Source organism: Mytilus trossulus, chromosome 7 (assembly GCF_036588685.1).
Source record: "Mytilus trossulus isolate FHL-02 chromosome 7, PNRI_Mtr1.1.1.hap1, whole genome shotgun sequence".
Lineage (NCBI taxonomy): Eukaryota > Metazoa > Mollusca > Bivalvia > Mytilida > Mytilidae > Mytilus > Mytilus trossulus.
Window position 1 is genome coordinate 58468916 of NC_086379.1, and position 15832 is coordinate 58484747.

Genomic DNA, 15832 nt, shown 5'->3' on the forward strand with positions numbered 1-15832 from the left:
TCTGAATAGAACACTTTTGCATGACTAGGTATTTATTATAATAAATAAGCTTCATTTAGAGTCGGCATCTCGGGGTCGGCATACTATATAACAAGATACAAGATACAACTGGCTCTACAGCTACTACAAGACTACAGGCACTATAGACGTTCTGTCAATAGCATGAAAATATTGGCAATGGGAAGAAAATAGTGTCCAAATATTGGCAATCGGAAGAAAATAGTGTCCATATATATTTTCATGCTATTGACAGAACGTCTAGTGCCTGTGACAAGACTTTACAACTCAGATCACCACAAGTTTACATTTTTAAATACACATGCAATAATTAAGTTACAAAACACATCACATAGGTGGTAATATAAAGCAGGTAAGTAGCAAGATAGGCCAGGTAGTAAAGCTAAACGCAATATTATACTCGTTGTCTGTTTATCTCTGTTTTAGTCCATGCAGCTCAGTAGTCTCAGCATCCCCATTTCCGGTTGTTTATATCAATATTGACGCGGGAAATAGAGTTAACTTCTCTTGATATACTCAAATGTTGAAAAAAGACCAAAAATGCCCTATTAAGAAAATGCCATATTAATTACAACATTGGCGGATACAGGGGGTCCGGGGGTTGGAACCCCCTCCGTTTTTTTGGCAGATCAATGCATTTGAATGGGACCTATATATCTGGATTGGACCCCCCTTTTTTTAAATGGCTGGATCCGCCCCTGTACAATGATGAATAAATAAGTGAGGGCCCTCATGGGGTTTTTGATTATGTGATTACTTGGCCGTTTTTTTAATGATTATTTGATTATTAAGCCAAATATTTCATGATTATTTGATTACCTAGGACTGTATTTTTAGTTTATGATTATTTGATTACTAAAGATAAGCAAATATTTAATGATTATGTGATTATATTGGCAAAAGAATGGTGATTATGTGATTACTATGACCCCCCCCCCCCATGAGGGACCTCATAAGTAGGAGATCTGCTGCAGCCGAGTGATAAGTCTCTGATGAAAATACATTCTTAGATGTGCAGATCTACAAATTAAATTGTTTGATTATTTACAAAGCAAATTTGTTTCTGTCCTTTTCAAAGACTTCCAAAACCTGCTTTTATAGCTCTAAACAATAGTCGAACATAACGTTTATTTCAAGTTGTTTGCGAACAAAGTGTAGATCTAGTCTTTCATTTTCAAATGGCAATAAAAACTTTTAAGATCTTTTAAGTTTCATTTACTAGTAGTCTGAAAAAAATATCTTGAACTAGACCCACACTGAGCCGCATCATGATGCATGTCGGAGAGCAACCAACGAAATATAATCACTGCTACTGGAATAAAGTATTCAAAGTACTTAAACTTGGTACAACAAAAATAACAAATAATAATGTTTCAAGTTAAAAATAGTTTGATAATAAAGCAACCTGACTTACAACTACAAAAAATCAAATCTGCAGACAGTAAACTGTTGCTTTTGAAATTTTAGTAGTTTTTTGGTTTCAAATTGTGTTCCCTACTATCTTGAAACCAATCATAATCTAACCAAAAATATAAAAAGTAAAATTCAAGACACAACTACGTACAATGTATCAGTGCTCATTGTTTAAATATAGAATGGGGTAACTTAGATAATAAACCAAAAATTCCAAGACTGAACAACGTTTTTGCAAATTTGCACTGTAGCTGTTGTAGTAGTCTCAGATTGTAGTAGAGACTAAAGAACATGTTTTGGTATACATACAAAAAGATACAAGGCAAATGTTTTCCAATCTTATGGTTTAGATTTAAAAGATTTTTGTTATGATTATTTTTCAGTTTCTAAACTTTGAATCCACAAAATATTAATTACTGCAGAATTACTGAATGTAATTATTTATACAAAATTAGAGATGCGTTAGAAATAAGAAACAATTCTTAAAAATATATGGGTACAATTGTATTATATATATATACCTATATAACATGTGAAACTTTGAAATGTTGTTTTGTTTATTGTTGTTTTGTTTATTATCATATGATTTGTATAATGGAGAACAGTAATATAATATGATCTAATATTATTTATTTAATAAAAAAATCTGAATCTGAATCTGACAAGCAACGAATTGTTGGCATCTGATATCATGGGCCCTAACTTGATTATGTGCATGTTTAATTGTGAGCGCCAGTTTACCCGTAATATGAAACAGTGTTGAAACAGTATCACAGCGGAACACAACAAATATAATGCGGTATTTTGCTCATTGTTGTAGATCTATAGTAGTTTTAATCCACTTCATTTGGACTCAGTTTTAGTGTCTTTTGACAATTTAGCACATCATCTCCTAATTTTATATTAGTTTTTCTTTTCTTATCATTTTTATTACTAAGTTTATATACTTTCTTTACAGAATGGAGGCTGATGGGTGGCGGTAACTTTTTAGTAAAAGCATAGGTCCCCTTAATCCTGTTCAAATAAACTTGATAATAACATGTTGATATAGTTATCAAGACTATCAAAGGTACCAGGATTATAATTTAGTACGCCAGACGCGCGTTTCGTCTATATAAGACTCATCAGTCACGCTCATATCAAAATAGTTATAAAGCCAAACAAGTACAAAGTTGAAAAGCATAGTTGAGGAACCAAAATTCAAAAAAGTTGTGCCAAAAACGGCTAAGGTAGTCTATTCCTGGGATAAGAAAATCCGTAGTTTTTCGAAAAATCGGAAATTTATATAAATAAAATGACCACTTATTGATTTTCAAGTCAACACAGAAGTGCTGACTACTGGGATGGTGATACCCTTAGGGACGAAACGTCCACCGGCAGTGACATCGACCCATTGGTGTAAATAGTTATGTCACAGGTTCCCAGGATTATAATTTAGTACGTTAGATGCGCGTTTTGTCTACATAAGACTTTATAAAGCCAAACAAGTACAAAGTTGAAGAGCATTAGAGGATCTAAAATTCCAAAAAAGTTGTGCCAAATACAGCTAAGGTATTTTATTCCTGGAATAAGAAAATCCTTAGTTTTCGCGGCGAGTTGAGAGGCCCGAGTTTAGATGCTTGTTGTAAAAGAGAAGCTCGATATTTTCCAAATATGCTGGAAAACGTATACCGTCACTAATAAGGTGTAAGATAAGCCGATAAAAATGAGATAACTCGGAAACCAAACTTTAACTAAATATTCTTTTTCTTTTAATTGGTGATTTTTCAAAAGTCTCAATTGTTTGCTAATTCTTTCAATGATTCTTTATATTTTAGCACCCTAAGTAGACTATATCTTGTCTTTATCTTAGCACCTCACCAGTATTTTCATTTCTTTACTTTTTTGTGTCCTTCATAGATAGAGTTTCTCAATCCTTTATTATGTAATTTTCTACTATTTTCTCTATGGGCAATTTTCCGGGCCTCTAATGTCTTTAATATTTCCACATTCCTTTCCGCTATCATGTGTTTAACTTTAACTTCATAGTATATAGTCCTGGTACTATCTATACCAGGAGTTTTTGTAGTATGATTAGTGTATCTAACACCGAAACCATGGACTAGATGTAAACATTTGAACCTATTTGCTGACCCTCTATGTCCTCTATCCTTAGTGTGGACTGGTAAATAAGAATAGTGGAACATCATTATAGTTGACGGTGATATCGCATGGGAAAGAACAAGAATATTTTAAATAATTTTTAAAACACTGTTTACTATTGCAACTTCTTGCAGGAACATACATATATGACATATATCTAAAATGGGTGATGTCGGCGTCACTGATAAATACATCAGAGACAGAGTGCGATCGAAATATTAACTACAATCTCGTACAAAGCAGATTTCGAAAAGACAAGACCCTCCTATCCCATGTTAACTTCTGGTAATTCGATCCTCTCAGTATAGATACTGGTAACTTTCATCTTCACTTAATTCATAAGTTACCCAGCCAAGATTAACGTACAAGAGTAAGAAAATGTGCATTTTACATAAAATATGTCAGAGGTTTTTTTGTTGTTCTTTAATGCAGTTTAATCTTTTTTCCTATCATTAAAATTTTATTCACTCAGAATAAAATCCAGTACAAATGACCATCGCTGAAATAAAAATAAATGTAGTGTGTACTGAGCAGCATGAAATAAACTAATGGGGTAAGGGAGATAACTCATAGAATTTATTGATACTTTTTGTTCAATTCTGATTGGTCAGTCTCCAGACAGCCATTGCTTAACTTTCCGTCAAAGGATAAAGAAACGGAGATAATTTTATGAAATGCTTAGTTTTATTTCAGAATGAAGATAATTTAAATTTTCTTTGTAAGTATGAGGGGAGAAGCTTTTGGTGGAATCATCTTATTCGATCATTTGTTTGTGAACTGTTGAGTACTCGGTGGTCGCCAAGCGCAGAAATCGAGACTCGATGGGATCAAAAACATGGTCACAAAGTATTATTGCAGGAGTTTTAATAGATATTTAAGTCTTTTTGCAGAATTTTGGAAGTGGAAATGACGACGAAGATATGAAATGGCAGCAATGGTTGATTTTTCTTTTCAGTTATGGATTGCCAACTTTAATTTCAGACGTCACGACGGCCCACGTGATTGGAAGGGATAATGTAAAAATATACAAATTAGACAAAATACATAAATGATAATTATATCACCAGGTTAAATGGTTGTAATTTTTAAACAACAACACATCATAGCGGTCTGACACACATATTAAAATGAAACAATATTGGACTAATATTATCATATAGATAAAAGTTTCCTTTAAAAAAAAACTGAAAAAAAGTGTGAGTTCGTGGTCTAGTGGTTAAGACCGATGGCTACAGTGCTGAAGGTCCCGAGTTCGATTCTCACTCGGGGTGCTAAAAATATCAGTACATTAGAAGGGTAATTTTCACCCTCTCACACACATCTCTGGTACCCAGACCGGAGATTAAACTAGAATGGGTACGTTGGGGGCCTCGGTTGGTCAAAGTGTCCCTACTTTGACCTGGAGATCAATCTTCTGATATCTCTCTGGTTTGTCTGTTTCCACCGAGTGGCCCGGTGGTTCTCTCCGAGTACTTCGGCTTCCTCCACCACAATAACAGACTTCCCGGTGTCCTAGCACTCCCTTTGTGTTGAATTGGGTGGGGATTGTTTGTCCTTGTAAAAATAATTGTCGTATAAATATACGTTAGTGACACATCTCCATTAATCCCGTTAGGGAGTGTACATGGATGCCACTGTACCCTCGCAGCTTTCGAGGGGTTCTTCGGATATCGGAGGCATTTACCAGTACATACATACATACTGAGACTACTTTTTAAACAGGTGTGTCAAAAAATGAGCCAAAATTTGTTCCTGTGAAAAAAGTTCCAGTGGACCTAATTTCACAGGTAATATGTTCTGGGAGAACTTTTTACACAGACAATTTCTATATAATTTGTTCCATCTATATGAAATAAGTTCCACACTTTACCTGGTGAAATAAGTTCTGGGTTGGTGAAATTTGTTCCTTACCTAAGTGAAATAAGTTCCATGTTTGTGAGATTTGTTCCTTACCTGGTGAAATAAGTTCTGGATTTGTGAGATTTGTTTCTCACCTGGTGAAATAAGTTCCTTGTCTGTGAAATATGTTCCACTGGTTAAACAAGTTATCTTATATACTGAGCACTTGTCATCAGTCAGTTTAAAGTCATTATAAAAAACATGTATTTAGTCTGTATTATATTGATAATGTAATAAATAAAAAGTGTAAACATCCAATTTGGATCATGTGGAGTTCAGCAAAAGTTAAATAACATACTCAATTAATAATACTAAAAATGACGATTATGAACCAGGAAAGAGTAGAATAAGAAATAATAATAAAAGTCATCCCCCCCCCCCCCCCCCCCCCAAAAAAAAAGTATCATAGTTAAAGATGAACATTTGTACTTTTAAAAAAAGGACAAAGTGACTGATCAATTATTTTAAAAGACAAAGAAACAAACGACACACTCTTTAAAAACTGTGCAATGACCATAGCTAAGTACATGTATGATAAGAACACTCGTGACAGATCAACAGGAAACAAGGAGGTCGAATACCACATAAAGGATAAAACATAGATACAAATTATGATACATTATCATCGCTTTTATTTCTTATCTTCATCCTACAGTCATGCATTCAATTGCAAATGTACCCCATGCAAGCACAGTACTTATTTTCTGCGAAATAGGTTCGAGCAGAACTTTTTCATTGATTTCTATAAAATACCTTTGTTCAAAACTAATATCACAGGAACTTATTTCACCTTTTCTTTTAAATTTTAGTATTGGAACAAAACTCATGGTGCTGTAATTTTTGTTCCGGAACTTATTTCACACTTGTTTAAAAAATTAGTTCCGGAACAAATTTTATAGTGCAGGAACAAATTTTCTGTGACATAAGTTCCGGTGGAACATATTTCATATGAAATTTGTTCCCGCGGAACAAATATCACGCCGGAACAAATTTTTTGTTACAAAATAAAAACAGTGAGCTCATTATAATCATACATGTATATTAAATTTAGAACAAATACCAGAGACATGCAATTCACATGATTCATTGTAAATTATTTTTTTTAACTCTGAAATGTTCAATGTTTTAGAAATAAGAGATACATTTGTAGATATACATCACACACACAGCATGCACATGATGCACACAAAAGAAAAATGTAAGATGAGCAATTTCCTATAAAGTGTCATCTGAGACTTATTTGTTTTTGCAACATAAAATTGAGAATAGAAATTGGGAATGTGTCAAAGAGACAAAAACTCAAAGTAGAATGCAGCCAATGTATAACCACTACTGCACTAACACAAGATAAGATAAAGCCTACAAAAATTGTGTTCTCTGTTGACTTGTTATATTCATTCAATACTATTGGCTATCTGACGCCTTTTTGTTATTTTAACCAGAGACATATATACACATATGTGTATACATGTCTCTGTTTTAACTTATAGTGTGATGTGAATTAGATGACCAGATAAAACATATTCACTTTTTTTAAATTTAAAAACAAAGGACAAACCTTGTATGATAAACTTTGCAAAACATTTGTGTGTTTATAGTTACTTTTTTGTTTGTTTTCCTGACAGAATTTAAAGTTTTATTTTTGTTATTTTTTAATTACAGTCTATTTTGTAGCTAACTATAACAGATAGCACATCAATTGACTGCTGCTGCTGTAATTCAATACAATAAAATGTTGTTCCTTGAAGTAATTGGAATTTTTAAGGCTATTATCAGAGGCGGATTTAGGGGGGCACAGGGGGCCCAGCCCCCCCCCCCCCCCCCTTTTTGGGAAAAAATTTGGTTGCTTATTAAGGGAATCACTGGAGCGGGCCCCCTCTTCGGTCAGTCAGTGGGCCCCCACTTATGAAAATTTCTCGATCCGCCACTGATTATGAGTATGGTTGCCTAGACATATATTTGTTCCACCTACAAATGTAACAGAAGTTCCAATGGAAATTTTGTTATAAACATTGTCATAATATCTATTCCTTTTGGAACAAATATTCCATACCATTTATTCCGTTGGGAACATATACTGTAATATTTATTCCTGTGGAAATAATGTTCCAGAATTCTTTTTCCTTTTGGAACCTATATTATGAAGGAACTTCTTTTCCGTGACACTTTTCCATCTTGCAGTAGAACTTGTGTTAAAGATGGCAACCTTTTGAGTTCACTTGTATAATTACATGTCTTGTTTAAATTGGGCTGTTAAATTTGATAACTTGTGTAGGGAAAGTTTCACACGCTCTGCATCATGTTTATTAAGTCTCGAACCCTTGAATATATATTGGAGGGTTGGTAATATTAGTGTAGTTTTGCAAGTCTTTTCATGTATTTCTCTCCTGTACATCCTTTAATTTCCAGTAGCAGACAAAATTTCTTGCCCTTTATCATGTTAGCAAAACCTACATTGTAGGGTATTGTATATTAATTGTTAATTTGTTTTCATCCTGAATACATGTATGCATGAAATATTTGCTGCTGGATGTTAAGTGAACAATAGATATAATAGTCATTACAATGTATTTCTATGAGTGAACAAATATCAATGAAAACAGTTGACAAATTCTACATTCTGCAAATTTATTTTGTTATGTAAGAGATGTGTGTTTAGTTCTAAATGAACATGAATGAATTATTTAATTGATTTGGGCTTTGTGCCTCGATTAAAATTGATTTAATTTTATTATAATTCAAAATACATGTACAGTGTTGTCATTGGTAGAAATATTTTCTGCCAGGCATATCATCTTTAATTGTTGCATATTTGAAAGAAATGGTAAGGTCATGCAAAAGGTGGTAAATCAAAATGATAAACAGGGGCAGATCCAGCCATTTTGAAAAAGGGGGGGGGGTTTCCAACAATATGTCCCCATTCAAATGCATTGATCCTCAAAAAAAGGGGGGAGTTACAACCCACTGGATCTTCCACATGTGTTGAACTCTCAACCTATAGAATATAGCATAATGTGAGTTACTTCCCTTGGTCACCATTATTGAGATGTAAAAATGATGATTTTCTTATTTGACTAACCAACTTGAATCATGTAGTAGAAACAAGTCTGATAAAAGATTCTCACATCTTAGTGATGAATTAAGCAAGACTAAAAGAAATTAAAAAAAAAAGTTCAAAAAAACACTTTTACTTTTTAAACTTAGAATTTTTTTCCTATTATATTAAGGTATATATATAGGATTTTTTTTGAGACAAGTACCTCTGTTTTAAATGGTATATGACTGATTTATGAACGAGTTTGTGTGCATGTATACCTCCAACATAGTGACCAAACAGAAGTAACTATTCCTAAACTTATAATATTGTGTCAATCCTGAACTATCTATAAGTGTGAAATCACTTTTTAGCTCACCTGGCCTAAAAGGCCATGTGAGCTTTTCTTATCACTTGGGTCCGTCGTCGTCGTCTGTCGTCGTTAACAATTTTTCAAACATCTTCTCCTCTGAAACTACTGAATGGATTTGAATGAAACTTAGCATGATTGTTCCTTAGAGTATCCTGCACAAAGTGTGTGCTTCGGTTTTTGATCCGTCAAAAAACATGGCCGCCGTTACTTAAAATAGAACATAGGGGTCAAATACAGTTTTTGGCTTATATCTCAAAAACGAAAGCATTTAGAGCAAATCTGACATGGGGTAAAAATGTTCATTAGGTCAAGATCTATCAGCCCTGAAATTTTCAGATGAATCAAACAAACCATTGTTGGGTTGCTGCCACTTAATTGGTAATTTTAAGGAAATCATTATGTTAAATATTATTATAGATAAAGATAAACTGTAAACAGCAAAAATGATCAGCAAAGTAAGATCTACAAATAAGTTAATATGACCAAAATTGTCAATTGAACCCTTAAGGGGTTATTGTCCTTTAATGACAATTTTTCACAATTTGTTCATCATATTTGCTAACTTTAAAAAATCTTCTCCTCTGAAACTACTTAATGGATTTGGATGAAACTTAGCATGATTGTTCCTTAGATTATTGTGCACAAAGTGTGTGCTTCGATTTTTGATGTGTCAAAAAACATGGCTGCCATTACTTAAAATAGAACATAGGGGTCAAATGCAGTTTTTGGCTTATATCTCAAAAACGAAAGCATTTAGAGCAAATCTGACATGGGGTAAAAATGTTCATTAGGTCAAGATCTATCAGCCCTGAAATTATCAGATGAATCAAACAAACCATTGTTGGGTTGCTGCCACTTAATTGGTAATTTTAAGGAAATTTTGCAGTTTTTGGTCATTATCTTGAATATTATTATAGATAAAGATAAACTGGAAACAGCAAAAATGATCAGCAAAGTAAGATCTACAAATAAGTTAATAAGACCAATATTGTCAATTGACCCCTTAAGGTGTTGTTGTCCTTTATAAATGACAATTTTTCACAATTTGTTCATCATATTTGCTAACTTTAAAAAATCTTCTCCTCTGAAACTACTGAATAGATTTGGATGAAACTTAGCATGATTGTTCCTTAGATTATCCTGCACAAAGTGTGTGCTTCAATTTTTGATCCGTCAAAAAACATGGCTGCCGTTACTTAAAATAGAACATAGGGGTCAAATGCAGTTTTTGGCTTATATCTCAAAAACGAAAGCATTTAGAGCAAATCTGACATGGGGTAAAAATGTTCATTAGGTCAAGATCTATCAGCTCTACAATTTTCAGATGAATCAAACAACCCATTGTTGGGTTGCTGTCACTTAATTGGTAATTTTGAGGAAATTTTGAAGTTTTTGATCATTATCTTGAATATTATTATAGATAAAGATAAACTGTAAACAGCAAAAATGATCAGCAAAGTAAGATCTACAAATAAGTTTATATGACCAAAATTGTCAACTGACCCCTTAAGGGGTTATTGTCCTTTAATGACAATTTTTCACAATTTGTTCATCATATTTGCTAACTTTAAGAAATCTTCTCCTTTGAAACTGCTGTATCAATTTCAGCCATACTTAGGCTAAATGAGTTTCAGAGTATCTAGTATAAATTTTATATTTCATTTCCTTGTATGTCAAGAAACATAGCTCCTATGGCTAAAATAGAACATAGGAGAAAATGATTTTTTTTTTGCTTTTGAAGAAAATAGGACGATTCAAAGAACATTTAAATAAATTGAAAAGCCAAAATAATCATTGATGAGAGATTAAACCAAAAAAAATCAGGTGAGCGATTCAGGCTCTTGAGAGCCTCTTGTTAATTAATTATGTCTAGGTTACCCTTTTTTATTTGCAAGTATAAAGATGCATGTAATTATGAAAGATTTTGAAACTCTGAGTTAAAGAAAATGTAAATCAGTAATTATTTTAAAACTTAGCAGTCATCTTAGGTAAAACAGATGAGCAGTGCTACAACCGTTTTGCTGATATAAAAGGCACAAAATGCATCAAATATTTAATTTCACAACAAAATTTTGTTGACCAGGCCCATAGCCAGGAATTTCTAAGAGGGGGTTCGTTGGACTCAGAAACTCGACTCTAACAGTATTCGAACAGAACATTGACTTTAACAGTGCTTATTTGTTTTCAGGGGGGGGGGGGGGGGGGGGGGGGGGGGGGGGTTAAAGGATTAAGTGCAAGGTTCATGGGTTACTTGCAATATCTACATGTCCACCTTTCTTACATGCCCTTGACCTCATTTGATGATCAGTGACCAAGGACAAAGTTACTTGATAAGGTCTATTTCTCCCATACTATGAGCATTATGTCATATATGTGGTATATATGTAATGAATGTAAGGTGTACACATCAGTCTGGTATGTCTCATCTGACCTTTACCTAGTTTTCAAATAATATAAACTAAATTTACAATAGGTCAACTATAATTTTAGTGTAAGGTGAACATATCTGAATGGAAGAATTAATCTATCCTTGACCTTTTCTTCATAGTCCAGTCAAACTAAGTTTGAACCTCAAACTAATGGCAACAGAAAATGTTATAGTTCTAATTTTTAACATTAAGCCCCAAATATACACAGAAAAAAGTTTCATAAAACCTAACTTGAGGAATACCCAATTTTGCATTTTCATTTCTTATGAACATTGGAAAGGGAGATAACTCCACAAAAGTTGAATCTTTTTTTTCTAGCTTTTCTTAAATTCATGTAAAATATGATTTTTGATGGGGTTATAAGTTCGTTTTTGACCAAGTTATATAATCTTTTGCTCATAAAATGTTCAAACCCGAAATGTTATGGGTATTTTTACTTTTTTTGCACATTTTTCTTTAAAGAAATTTGGTATTGGTTATATCTGTTAATTATATATTTGCTCACCATTTTCCTTGTTTAAAGAAACTTTAAACCTACTTAGAGAATGGCATTTGCTTAATTAGTTTAATTCAATTTCAGTTCTTTACCTTGACGGGCTGAAAAATGTAATAAATGGTTAACTAAAGAATAATGAAATCTAGAATGTAGCTTGTTAAAAGATATAAAAACACTTTCAAGTTGTTTGTCATACTCTACATGCTCTAAAGATGGCTAAAATATCAAGAATCTATACATTCTGTTGAAAAGAAGTGGTAAAGACTAAGTTATAATTTTGATTTTTTTTTATTGTATTGCAGAGTTATCTCCCATATCAATGCAAATCTCCATAGGAATTTTAAATCATAACTTTTTTAGTGTTCCTCAAGTTAGATTTTATGGGACTTTTTTCTGTGTATATTTGGGGTAGTACGATAAAGATTAAAACTTTAAAATCTTCTGTTGCAAGATTGACTGGACATATTGCCATAAAAAGAGACTGTTGGTAACTTACTAAAAAACTTTTGTTCAGCAACAATCTGTTCAATATGTACTTGTCCACTATCGTCCTAAGAGTATTTTAATTAAAAAAAAGTTCTGTTAAAAAATAAAGAACCCTCATCCAGACAATTAATTAGAGAAAATGTTAACAGCAAGATAAGATCCAGAAATAGATGTACATAATTGAATTCATGGATTGACTATGAAACAAGCCTTTGTTTAAAAGTTTTGATATTTAAGAAAAAAAAATATTTTTTTAATTATTGGCATATGTCATAAAAACTATAATAGCAGCATAAATGATGAGCCAGTGTTGATTTTTGTGCCAGGTGATTGAAATAATCTCCTGTGAGCCTCAGGTTAAGTGATGAGGTTATACAAAATGAAGAGTTGCATTTTGCTTACCACACAATATAATTTCAATAGAAATCCCTGATTATTTGAAATATCAAGGAAGCACCAGAAGTCATTAAAGCTTTTATGGAAGAATTTGCTTGCTGGCTTTAAAGTTATTTCATAAAACCAGAACCAATGCAGTTTCTTGCTGATGATATTTTTTTTATATAGACTGTAAATTTGTATGTTGAAAATTATTTATTTACTTGTTTGTTGCTTAATATTTATGCATATTTGGATACATCCTTTCCTATAATGAATCATTGTGGTGTCACAGAAATCCTCAATATTCATCTGTTGATACATTTAAAACAGATGAAATGTGGATCCAGGATTTCAAAGGGGGCCTCAAAGAAGCAACATTTGGAGTGTGACATTCAAAAATTAAGTCTCTACATTAATTATACGTACATGTAGCTCCTAAAAGGAGGAGGGACCCCCTTGTCTGGAAAAATTCAGATTATTTCTATAAAAGGAGATTACAAATGTATGAACAACATGAACATAATAGACTTTATTTCTTTCAGTTTGTATTGCATATTTTCCTGAAATATTAGATTTTTTTGGTTAATTGATAGGTCTATGTAGATGCCAACCATTCATGTGGTGTTGATCTTTATATACACTTTCTTGTCCATCCAAACAGACATGAAATGCATCTTATACTACTCCAAATTTTACCATTTTAATATATCTATCTTTCAGAGAAGTACATACAAATGTTCTCATTTTGTTTCTAATATTAAATTTTCTGAAGAAAACAATTCTTCTATAGATCATAGTTTGATCCCTGTCAATAAATCATAAACCAAAAAGGATGTTGTCATACAGCAATCCATCCACAAAAATTCCTTTTTGTGTTTCTTTATTCAAAGGTTTGCATTGACAATATCATAGTCAATCCTACCAGAGTTATCTCCCATTACCTATTTTTTTTTAAGTTCAGATTTGTACATTAACACTTTCAATCCTATCTCTTACTGTATTAAATATTATACTGAACCAAAAGAATTGAATCTTGATAATTGACCAAAATCATTCAAGTATGAAGTGTAAATTGCCATCAACCTTTTTTCCAAGAGAATGATAAACATGACAGTATCCATTCACAATATTGGGGAGGTGATATCAGCCTGAGGCTTTAGTATCTTGTAAAGCTTTTAACATGCATTTGTTTAGGCATAATCTCTTGTAATGATTTTAAGGGAAAAAATCCTTAATGGAATAAGACCAGCTTTAAACCACAGAACGTATAATGGACCCCACCCCCACACAATGGGAATTAAAATATGTCCTCCCAGGTAATTAGCAATATTAAGCACCTTGAAAGGTATATAAAGGAATTCCTTTTTACTATAGTACATAACAAAACAGGAAGACTTGGTGAACAAACATTTTCCTTCTCCCAAAATTAATATTTTAGACTTTATTATCATGAACTAGAACAGGTACAAGATTTTTGTGTTGTTTTATTTGATACTAATTAAAAGTTTAAATAAAATGTTAGCTAATGGAAAAATTACGCGAAGATTTGAAATATGGATATAGCTCTTATGTATATAAAGAGATGCTTAGTATATATCCACCGTAAAATATTGTAATGCACAAAGGTATAATTTACTGCTAAAGATGATATTCATCAAGTGTAATTTCCATTTTTAATGTACAAAAGAAAAAATATTTGCATACTAATGAAATTGTCAAGCAAAGATGATTGATTGTGGTTGTTGTTTTTTTTTGTGATATAAAATCATAGATCGACTGGATTTCAAATACCAGGTGTATAAAATGCTTATGCCTCGAACATGTCCTTCTGACAGGGTTCATGTTACCTTGTCCCTATTCATAGTGTTCATTGTAAGTTTTCCATCATGAGCTTTCATCATTTGGTAAATTCCTCAGACAAGATACTATTCCAAATAGGTCAAGTTTTTGTGCTAAGAATATATGGTGTGCCTGCTTTATCTAAACTGTAACCTCATTTTCATGATTCATTAATCGCAAATTATGAATTCATGATTTGATTAGTTTTCAGATACTTAATAAGTCATAATTTGCAACTACATTTATATCTATGACTTTAGATGGAAATAAGATGAAAAAATTATACTCAAGTTTTCAAGTTTTTATTAAATCAGGAAAATCAATACAAGTATAATGATGTCTTCCCCCACATTAACATGATATTACATCACATGAATAAATATATATTATGTATGACAAAATATCAAATCAAGGTTAAATGAATAAAATTACAAAGATTCAAAGCATAATTGTATGTAATGGCATATATTTTTTGTATCATCAATATTTTGTGGGTTAAGTAAACTAATAATGGTTTCCATAACTTTTTCAGGGCACAGATCTTGTGAATTAAAATTTACTAAGGGTACCTTTCTATGTTAATTTTGTTTTCTGATTATATCAGTTTCTCAAATTAAACATCACTACAGTTAGATCAAGAGATTTTCATGGATTTTGGTTAATGTTAAAAAATTGTGATTAGATTTTAAATTCCTGGGGGGGGGGGGGGGGGGGGGGGGGGGGAATTGTTTCAGTTTAAAGGATGTTTAAAAAAGTGTGTTTCCAATGGCAATGAAATAATGGATTTAAAAAAAAAACATTGGAAAAGTCATGCCTTAACTGACAATTCACAAAAGATGAATGTTTGGTGCTTTAGTTAACCTATAATTTTGAAAGACTTTATAGTATTGCCCCATTTAACTTGCTTGTCTTGGGTCTTTTTCTTTTATAGCCATGGTGCCCTAGGCAGATCTAGTGGGGTCCTGAAGCGCCCAGGCCCCCTCCCCTTTTGTGGGAAAAATTTGGTGGATTATATAGAGTATCACTGAAGCATGACTAGAGCTGTCTCCCCCTTTTAGATCAGTCAGTGGGCAACCTCCTTACAATGAGTTCTGGATCCACCACTGGTTGCTGGCTGTTAGTTAATTGAGATGAATGAGTTTGATTGACAATTTAGCTTTTATATATTTCCTCTCTCTTTTATAATAAATAAATATGTACCATTCATATAATTTATTTGTGTTTTAAATTCTTAGTACCAGTAATAGTCCAGTATTTAAATTCAGTAAAACATTTATCTTAGATATTGAACTGTTTAGTCTGTTCCCATAGTTTGGAATTCTTAA

General features: G+C 32.4%; 1 protein-coding gene across 2 annotated transcripts in view; it reads left to right on the forward strand.

Annotated features, from left to right (window-relative positions):
* The first annotated feature begins 4183 nt into the window (after positions 1-4183).
* LOC134725409 (uncharacterized) overlaps positions 4184-15832 on the forward strand; it is a 41359-nt gene continuing 29710 nt past the window's right edge. For both annotated transcript variants that reach the window (XM_063589212.1, XM_063589213.1), the window contains exon 1: positions 4184-4291. The gene's annotated coding sequence lies outside the window, so the exon portion shown is untranslated. The remainder of the gene's footprint in view (positions 4292-15832) is intronic.